This window comes from Babylonia areolata, chromosome 18, assembly GCF_041734735.1.
Source record: "Babylonia areolata isolate BAREFJ2019XMU chromosome 18, ASM4173473v1, whole genome shotgun sequence".
In the NCBI taxonomy this organism is placed as follows: Eukaryota; Metazoa; Mollusca; class Gastropoda; order Neogastropoda; family Buccinidae; genus Babylonia; species Babylonia areolata.
The window spans coordinates 14,669,539-14,679,538 of NC_134893.1; positions in this window are offsets into that span (position 1 = coordinate 14,669,539).

The window sequence follows — 10,000 nt, forward strand, 5'->3', positions numbered from 1 at the left end:
ACATGCAGTAGAAATTGCCACTCCAGCATCGGTCTACACAACCACAGCAGGAAGTGCAATGCCCGGCAGTGACTACATTTCTGGTGCAGCCATCGTCTCTCGAGACGAGACGGAAGGAGGCCGACGACGACGATACATACTGACGCACATCGTACAAACAGATGCCCGACGTTCGCGTCCTCACACACGACACGCACATGAACACACTGATGCACATACGGACGCGCGCATTTGTACACACGAACACGCCTTTCCAGCACCTGTCTGTCTCTTCAACCCCTTCAGGTTTCATGTTTTTAATGTTGTGGCAACATGGCAAAGAAAAGTGTATTTTACCGCAAGAAAAATATGGATAGAATAAATAGATAAGAAAAATAGAAAAGATAAAGAAAGACGAAAAGAAAGGATTTTGTGTAGTTTTGTTTAAACAACTTTTTTCAGTAGACATGTTATACGTGTACACAGAGACAGCGGAGCAACAACAAGCTAACAGCTTATATCGTGCTCATATTTTGTGTAGTTTGGCATGGGCTGTGTGGTCAAACATGAACACACACACACACACACACACACACACACACACACACAACTCAACGCAACGCAATACAATACAACACACACACACACACACACACACACACACACACACACACACACACACACAGTCGTGAATCGAAACTGTTTATTGGAAGGTTATAAATCAAAGATATGAAACATTCACCATAAAGAAGGGGACACTAGCTTTCGCCAGCTTACAGACTAGAAACCGCATGGATGGAAACGTTTGACAGTGGATTGGAGTCACCATGTCAAATGTCAACAGTGATATAACTTTCGATCTTCACAAGCGCCATGAACGCAGCCAACTTAGAACACTCCCCCACCTTTTCTCTCTTCCCCCTCTCTCTCCTCCACTCTCTCTCCCTCTCTCCCTCCCTCCCTGTCTCTCACTCCCTCTCTCTCCACATCCCTACCTTTTCTTTCTCTCCCTTTACACACACACACACACACACACACACTGACCAGCACACATATTCTTACACCTTTTCATCTTTTGGCGAACCACAACCCTCCTTTTTCCCCCTCCGCCCCCCCCCCCCCCCCCCCCCGTCCAGTGTTTAACCATCCCCTCTTCTTTTCCTTTGTAAATATTGCTCACCTTTTTCTCTGTTCTTTTTTGTCCTTTTTTTCCTCTTTTTTTCTTTTTGATTACTCCTCACAGTTCTTAGTTTTACCTCTGTCCTGGTTTTGCCCTCTCTTTTCTTCTCCAATCTCTACTTTTCTCCCCATGAAGAAGGGCCTAGGGTCCGAAACGTCGGGATACTCTTTCATCATAGGACAAGTTACCACCTACAGGTTGCGGGGGCGGAGGGGGGTGGGAGGGGTTGGTGTGTGTGAGCATGCGCGCCACGTGCGTGTCTGCATTTAATCTTTTTCCTCCAAAATGTAAAAGACATTTGATACAGTGCTCATGACATTTTGTTGTGGAATGGCCTATCATTAAGCTGTGAAGTTAACATTCTCGCCAGACAAAATGTCAAACTGATAAGAATGGATCCAGACAAAGCAAATATATAATTATGAGCAAACTGGAATTGTGGCAAAGAATGCCACTTTCCGTACAAACAAACCTGTAGTTGTTGCCTTCCACAGCACAGTTTTACCATCTGCTTTATGTTCAAGGGACACACGTTTGTCAAAGTAGTTCTCTTGTTTTATTTCCTTTCGGTTTATAATGAACACCAGACCTCTTTTCCTTTACATCTGGGATTTTTTATTCTCATCCTGACAGCTTTTGACCAGGAAGTCTGCATGCGTGCAGACAACAGAAATGTGGAGCCTGTGTCTTCGTTCTTACTCTTCTATGAAGTTTTCTCTTCAGTTTTGGTCCCCAGCAATATGTGATTTTGATTCCATTCGCTCGTGGCAAGGGTCATCTGTCTCTTTCCTCCCCCCCTCCAAGCCCCCCCCCCCCCCTCCCCCCCACTCCCCTCACCACACACGCACAGTGGAATGGATGACACTGTGGCAATGCCCACGACAAGGAAGCGAGTGTCCACAGCGGTTTGGAGTTCCATACACGAACCGGGAATTTTCCCCCACTGTCCTGCTATACCTTGATAAGTGGCCTGGGTGCTAGTCATTCAGGTGGTATTATAAACCGCGGTCCTGTGTGCAGCACGCATTTAGCGAACGTAAAAGGGTTGTGTCTTCCAAACTTATGTTGCAAAATCCACTTTGACAGTAAAAACAAATATACTTACAAACAAAGGGTGACGCTGCGCTATGGCGCTGCGCTTTCCCCGGGAAGAGTACACCGAAATTCACACAGAGAAATCCACAAAATATTACAATGTAATTCTTTTTTACTTTTGTATCGCAATCAAATCGAATGTTTGGTCATGAAGCGCCCTCACACTAACATAGATTTTCTCTTCGTGTTATGCCTTTTTGATAACGAAGCTCTGAAATTCAGGTTGGAAGAAAGATAGTGCAAAACACTTAAATATTTCATGGTCACTGTTTTCATGGTTCACCCAAAAGTGTATCCAATCACCCGTTAGTCCAGCAGGCATGCTTCTGATGCTGACAAACATGTATACCTCGTGCTACCTGGAGAAAGGAGTGTTCTCTATCGATCACGAAATACAAAGCGGAAATGTTAATTTTGAGGGGTCAATAGATAGATTGAATCTCCCTTCGCTGATCCGAAAGGGATAATCCGTTGGTGCTTTTGGGTTTTGGGTCGTTTGTAGCAGGCGTGTTTTTTTTTTCAAATTGTCTTTAAAACGGGGCGGTATTTGAAAAGAGCTGTGTGAATATATGGGCATACGCTTGTTCTCATTCACTAACACACACACACACACACACACACACACACACAGGTGTATATACGCGCCTAGAAGAGACACTTGTAGATACATGCGCGCACGCGCGCGCTATACCCGCAACCGAGGCACAGGCGTTTAAACGCTTGCACACGCACATACACGTGTATTCACACTAATATATCAAGTCAAAAGACAACTGCCTGTATTTCTCTCTCTCTCTCTCTCTCTCTCTCTCTCTCTCCATTATAACGGTCAAAGGAAAACACTTGTACAAGCATAAGCAAAATGACAAAAACGCATTACCTTTTCTGTTGCAAAACGAAAGCTGTGTGACCAGGGATGTTGCCATACTTAGTTCTTACGCTTTAAGACAGAACAGCATTGCCAATCCCAAGTTTAAAGCAATCTTGGCTTGTTTGTTTGTCATCAGAGAAATCACTTCTGTATATTTTGTAATGTTTTTTCTTCTTTTTTTAATTTTTTTTTATTCACACTTAGGATGTGCGCACAACGCTGCACCCAAAAGTATACAGGACTGTGACCTTATATTAAATCTGTCTCCCTGTCTCTCTCTCTCTCCTTTCCCCCCTTCGAACAAATACTGTTTTTAGGTAAAGACCTTTAAGCAATTGTTTTGTTGTTGTTGTTGTTTAAACTGAAGATATATTGGAAGCTGCGGGCTGGTTGTGTGGCGGTGAAGGAAAGAGGGGTGGTGGTGAAGGAAAGAGGGGTGGTGGTGAAGGAAAGAGGGGTGGTGGTGAAGGAAAGAGGGGTGGCGGTGAAGGAAAGAGGGGTGGCGGTGAAGGAAAGAGGGGTGGTGGTGAAGGAAAGAGGGGTGGCGGTGAGGGAAAGAGGGGTGGCGGTGAAGGAAAGAGGGGTGGTGGTGAGGGAAAGAGGGGTGAAGGAAAGAGGTGTGGTGGTGAAGGAAAGAGGGGTGGTGGTGAAGGAAAGAGGGGTGGTGGTGAAGGAAAGAGGGGTGGCGGTGAAGGAAAGAGGGGTGGTGGTGAAGGAAAGAGGGGTGGCGGTGAAGGAAAGAGGGGTGGTGAGAGGGGTGGTGGTGAAGGAAAGAGGGGTGGTGGTGAAGGAAAGAGGGGTGGTGGTGAAGGAAAGAGGGGTGGCGGTGGAGGAAAGAGGGGTGGTGGTGAAGGAAAGAGGGGTGGTGGTGAAGGAAAGAGGGGTGGTGGTGAAGGAAAGAGGGGTGGTGGTGGAGGAAAGAGGGGTGGTGGTGAAGGAAAGAGGGGTGGCGGTGAAGGAAAGAGGGGTGGCGGTGAAGGAAAGAGGGGTGGTGGTGAAGGAAAGAGGGGTGAAGGAAAGAGGGGTGGTGGTGAAGGAAAGAGGGGTGGTGGTGAAGGAAAGAGGGGTGGCGGTGAAGGAAAGAGGGGTGGTGGTGAAGGAAAGAGGGGTGGCGGTGAAGGAAAGAGGGGGTGGTGAGAGGGGTGGTGGTGAAGGAAAGAGGGGTGGTGGTGAAGGAAAGAGGGGTGGTGGTGAAGGAAAGAGGGGTGGCGGTGGAGGAAAGAGGGGTGGTGGTGAAGGAAAGAGGGGTGGCGGTGAAGGAAAGAGGGGTGGCGGTGAAGGAAAGAGGGGTGGTGGTGAAGGAAAGAGGGGTGGTGAGAGGGGTGGTGGTGAAGGAAAGAGGGGTGGTGGTGAAGGAAAGAGGGGTGGTGGTGAAGGAAAGAGGGGTGGCGGTGGAGGAAAGAGGGGTGGTGGTGAAGGAAAGAGGGGTGGTGGTGAAGGAAAGAGGGGTGGTGGTGAAGGAAAGAGGGGTGGTGGTGGAGGAAAGAGGGGTGGTGGTGAAGGAAAGAGGGGTGGCGGTGAAGGAAAGAGGGGTGGCGGTGAAGGAAAGAGGGGTGGTGGTGAAGGAAAGAGGGGTGAAGGAAAGAGGGGTGGTGGTGAAGGAAAGAGGGGTGGTGGTGAAGGAAAGAGGGGTGGCGGTGAAGGAAAGAGGGGTGGTGGTGAAGGAAAGAGGGGTGGCGGTGAAGGAAAGAGGGGTGGTGAGAGGGGTGGTGGTGAAGGAAAGAGGGGTGGTGGTGAAGGAAAGAGGGGTGGTGGTGAAGGAAAGAGGGGTGGCGGTGGAGGAAAGAGGGTGGGTGGTGAAGGAAAGAGGGTGGCGGTGGAGGAAAGAGGGGTGGTGGTGAAGGAAAGAGGGGTGGTGGTGAAGGAAAGAGGGGTGGCGGTGAAGGAAAGAGGGGTGGTGGTGAAGGAAAGAGGGGTGGTGAGAGGGGTGGTGGTGAAGGAAAGAGGGGTGGTGGTGAAGGAAAGAGGGGTGGTGGTGAAGGAAAGAGGGGTGGCGGTGGAGGAAAGAGGGGTGGTGGTGAAGGAAAGAGGGGTGGAGGAAAGAGGGGTGGTGGTGAAGGAAAGAGGGGTGGAGGAAAGAGGGGTGGTGGTGAAGGAAAGAGGGGTGGCGGTGGAGGAAAGAGGGGTGGAGGAAAGAGGGGTGGTGGTGAAGGAAAGAGGGGTCGTGGTGAAGGAAAGAGGGGTGGAGGAAAGAGGGGTGGTGGTGAAGGAAAGAGGGGTGGCGGTGGAGGAAAGAGGGGTGGAGGAAAGAGGGGTGGTGGTGAAGGAAAGAGGGGTGGCGGTGGAGGAAAGAGGGGTGGTGGTGAAGGAAAGAGGGGTGGAGGAAAGAGGGGTGGTGGTGAAGGAAAGAGGGGTGGTGGTGAAGGAAAGAGGGGTGGTGGTGAAGGAAAGAGGGGTGGAGGAAAGAGGGGTGGTGGTGAAGGAAAGAGGGGTGGTGGTGAAGGAAAGAGGGGTGGTGGTGAAGGAAAGAGGGGTGGAGGAAAGAGGGGGTGGTGGTGAAGGAAAGAGGGGTGGTGGTGAAGGAAAGAGGGGTGAAGGAAAGAGGGGTGGTGGTGAAGGAAAGAGGGGTGGTGGTGAAGGAAAGAGGGGTGGCGGTGAAGGAAAGAGGGGTGGTGGTGAAGGAAAGAGGGGTGGCGGTGAAGGAAAGAGGGGTGGTGAGAGGGGTGGTGGTGAAGGAAAGAGGGGTGGTGGTGAAGGAAAGAGGGGTGGCGGTGAAGGAAAGAGGGGTGGCGGTGAAGGAAAGAGGGGTGGTGGTGAAGGAAAGAGGGGTGGTGGTGGAGGAAAGAGGGGTGGTGGTGAAGGAAAGAGGGGTGGTGGTGGAGGAAAGAGGGGTGGCGGTGAAGGAAAGAGGGGTGGCGGTGAAGGAAAGAGGGGTGGCGGTGAAGGAAAGAGGGGTGGCGGTGAAGGAAAGAGGGGTGGTGGTGAAGGAAAGAGGGGTGGTGGTGAAGGAAAGAGGGGTGGTGGTGAAGGAAAGAGGGGTGGCGGTGGAGGAAAGAGGGGTGGTGGTGAAGGAAAGAGGGGTGGAGGAAAGAGGGGTGGTGGTGAAGGAAAGAGGGGTGGAGGAAAGAGGGGTGGTGGTGAAGGAAAGAGGGGTCGTGGTGAAGGAAAGAGGGGTGGAGGAAAGAGGGGTGGTGGTGAAGGAAAGAGGGGTGGCGGTGGAGGAAAGAGGGGTGGAGGAAAGAGGGGTGGTGGTGAAGGAAAGAGGGGTGGCGGTGGAGGAAAGAGGGGTGGTGGTGAAGGAAAGAGGGGTGGAGGAAAGAGGGGTGGTGGTGAAGGAAAGAGGGGTGGAGGAAAGAGGGGTGGTGGTGAAGGAAAGAGGGGTGGTGGTGAAGGAAAGAGGGGTGGAGGAAAGAGGGGTGGAGGTGAAGGAAAGAGGGGTGGTGGTGAAGGAAAGAGGGGTGGAGGAAAGAGGGGTGGAGGTGAAGGAAAGAGGGGTGGTGGTGAAGGAAAGAGGGGTGGTGGAAAGAGGGGTGGAGGTGAAGGAAAGAGGGGTGGTGGTGAAGGAAAGAGGGGTGGAGGAAAGAGGGGTGGAGGTGAAGGAAAGAGGGGTGGTGGTGAAGGAAAGAGGGGTGGAGGAAAGTGGGGTGGTGGTGAAGGAAAGAGGGGTGGTGAAGGAAAGAGGGGTGGTGGTGAAGGAAAGAGGGGTGGAGGAAAGAGGGGTGGTGGTGAAGGAAAGAGGGGTGGAGGAAAGAGGGGTGGTGGTGAAGGAAAGAGGGGTGGTGAAGGAAAGAGGGGTGGTGGTGAAGGAAAGAGGGGTGGTGAAGGAAAGAGGGGTGGTGGTGAAGGAAAGAGGGGTGGTGGTGAAGGAAAGAGGGGTGGTGAAGGAAAGAGGGGTGGTGGTGAAGGAAAGAGGGGTGGAGGAAAGAGGGGTGGTGGTGAAGGAAAGAGGGGTGGTGAAGGAAAGAGGGGTGGTGGTGAAGGAAAGAGGGGGTGGTGGTGAAGGAAAGAGGGGTGGAGGAAAGAGGGGTGGTGGTGAAGGAAAGAGGGGTGGAGGAAAGAGGGGTGGCGGTGAAGGAAAGAGGGGTGGAGGAAAGAGGGGTGGTGGTGAAGGAAAGAGGGGTGGTGAAGGAAAGAGGGGTGGTGGTGAAGGAAAGAGGGGTGGTGAAGGAAAGAGGGGCGGTGAAGGAAAGAGGGGTGGCGCTGAAGGAAAGAGGGGTGGCGGTGAAGGAAAGAGGGGTGGTGGTGAAAAGAAAGAGGGGTGGTGGTGAAGGAAAGAGGGGTGGCGCTGAAGGAAAGAGGGGTGGTGAGAGGGGTGGTGGTGAAGGAAAGAGGGGTGGTGGTGAAAAGAAAGAGGGGTGGTGGTGAAGGAAAGAGGGGTGGCGGTGAAGGAAAGAGGGGTGGCGCTGAAGGAAAGAGGGGTGGCGGTGAAGGAAAGAGGGGTGGTGGTGAAAAGAAAGACGCTGCTGTTCAGCTCTTCAGACTGGATGTTTTGCTGCAGTGTGCATGTATGCCTGAACGTGGGGCTTTTACACCCACGATTCGTTCACATAGGGTTGAATAAAATATATAAAGATACTTTGCATTTTTCGTCTCGAGGTCTGTTCTGACCTAATGTAATAATCCCCTGAGCAGATCGCATCAATTATGCATAGCAAAGGTGATTGTCTAGCTGTCAAATTATCCATTGTCCAGACAACTGGACTCTTGTGCAGCTCTCTGCTCTTTCGACGCCAGACTTCAAAACTATTGTGTTCTGTTCTTGACATGAAGAATATACTTTTCCTGCTTTGTGTTGGTTATCCTCCCCAGTCCATCTCTTACATCTGTTTCAAGCCAGAAACCGTGCCTGTGTCGTCAACCCATGAAAGAAACACAACTGAAGTCGGTCCGTCTACTTTGTGATCACAACGTTATCCCAATTGCATCTTCTTCTGTCAAGCATTTTTCTTTCTCTAAGTGTGGTCTTTATCAGCTAGTCACTGAACACACAGTGACAGTGTGGCCGTGGTTTGGATTGACCAGTAGCTCGCGACTGTGGTGAACTCATTGCCAAAGTACCAGTCTTAACTCACTCAGTACGGCCAGCCCTCTCTTCTCCTCTACACAGACCCCTCGGATGTCCAGTGGGTGTCTGAATGACCCAACCTTTAGCTTCCGTCGTCAGAATTGTGGTATTCTTTGTCAACATTCACCCCTTCAGTGTAAGAGCCTTCCGCATGCAATATTTTCATGATGGTAATTGGGGTGAAACGCTGTTAACGTCATCTCTTTCGCCGTTCGTATGGAGAGAGTTAAACTGACGACTTTTTATTTTCCTTCGCAGCACCTCTGTTCTTTTCTCCAAACCATTCAGAATCTGCCAGAAGCTAAAGATTTCCTTGCCACCGAAAGCTCAGCTGCACCAACATACACATGTGGAGTTTTGGCCTAGACTTAACGTGTTCGTCTATTAAGCGAGAGAATATGAGCGCACTGGTTCGAATTCCATAGTCGCCAGTATTTTCTTCCCCTCCACTCGACCTTGAGTGGTGGACTGGACGCTAGTCATTTGGATGAGACAATAAACTGATGTCCCGTGTGCAGCACGCACGTAACGTTGTCCCTGGCAAAATTCTGTAGAAAAATCGACTTCGATAAGAAAACAAATAACTACATGTCAAGTCCTCTGCCGTCTTTCGGGTTCAGATTTGCCTTACTTAAGCTTCTTGGCATGTTAGCCATTCAGAATTATTAGATATTATCAGATATTTACTCACTTTAATTCCAACAAAAGCACGCACGACTCACACACATATACCATCACACACACACACACACACACACACACACACACACACACACAACACCCCCTCCACACACAAACCCACAGACAGACCAATCTATATCATAGAGAACTTGACTACGAAATTATGTCAGAAACAACATAATCCTTGCAATGGATTCTTTCTTACACGTACACGCGCTAACTGCAGTTACAAGTGTGAGCTTAATTAAATCCCGTACGGTCAGACTCACTTCCTATGCGGACGCGCTAGCACTGCAATGGCCAGCACTCCTCTCGACAATGGTATCGGTCACCACTTCAGCGATGAAGTTTCTCAAGTCTGCCTTTCCTCTTTGGCTACCATCTCCACTGTTTTAACTCTCTCCATACGAACGACGAAAGAGACGACGTTAACAGCGTTTCACCCCAATTACCATCATCAAAATATTGCAAGCGGAAGGCTTTTATACTGAAGAGGTGAATGTTGACAAAGAATACCACAATTCTGACGACGGAAGCTAAAGGTTGGGTCATTCAGACACCCACTGGACATCCGAGGGGTCTGTGTAGAGGAGAAGAGAGGACTGGCCGTACTGAGTGAGTTAATAATAATAATAATAATAATGACAATAGTAATAATAATAATGTTGTACTTATATGGCATAAACTCTCCATAGATGTACTCTAAGCGCCTCGCATGAAGCAGTACAGAATTTAGGTCTGTATTACTCGGAACATGTGACGTTAATGGTCATCTCTCCACCTCTGTTGGAGGGAGCATTGTGCTTGAGTGGTAAGATCAGTCCTACTGTTGTGACAACCGCGGCTTCTCAGCGCTGTTCGTGGACTCTGTCCATTGATTTTAGCTGTTCGCTTCTCGCATATCCTTCTTTGGCTCACGCGTTGAAACAAATTCATAACCGTGCTTCAGTTCGCGTTTTTGTTGTTGTTGTTTTTGTTTTTTGTTTTTTTGCCCCTCTTTCTGCTCTCTCTCTCTCTCTCTCTCTCTCTCTCTCTCTCTCTCTCTCTCTCTCTGTGTGTGTGTGTGTGTGTGTGTGTGTGTGTGTGTGTGTGTGATGATTTTCATTTTATAATTTTGTCCCAGTTATGATCATTTACGAAATAGATATGTTCCAAAAAAATATTTGTCTCCAAAATCGGTTTTTAATTT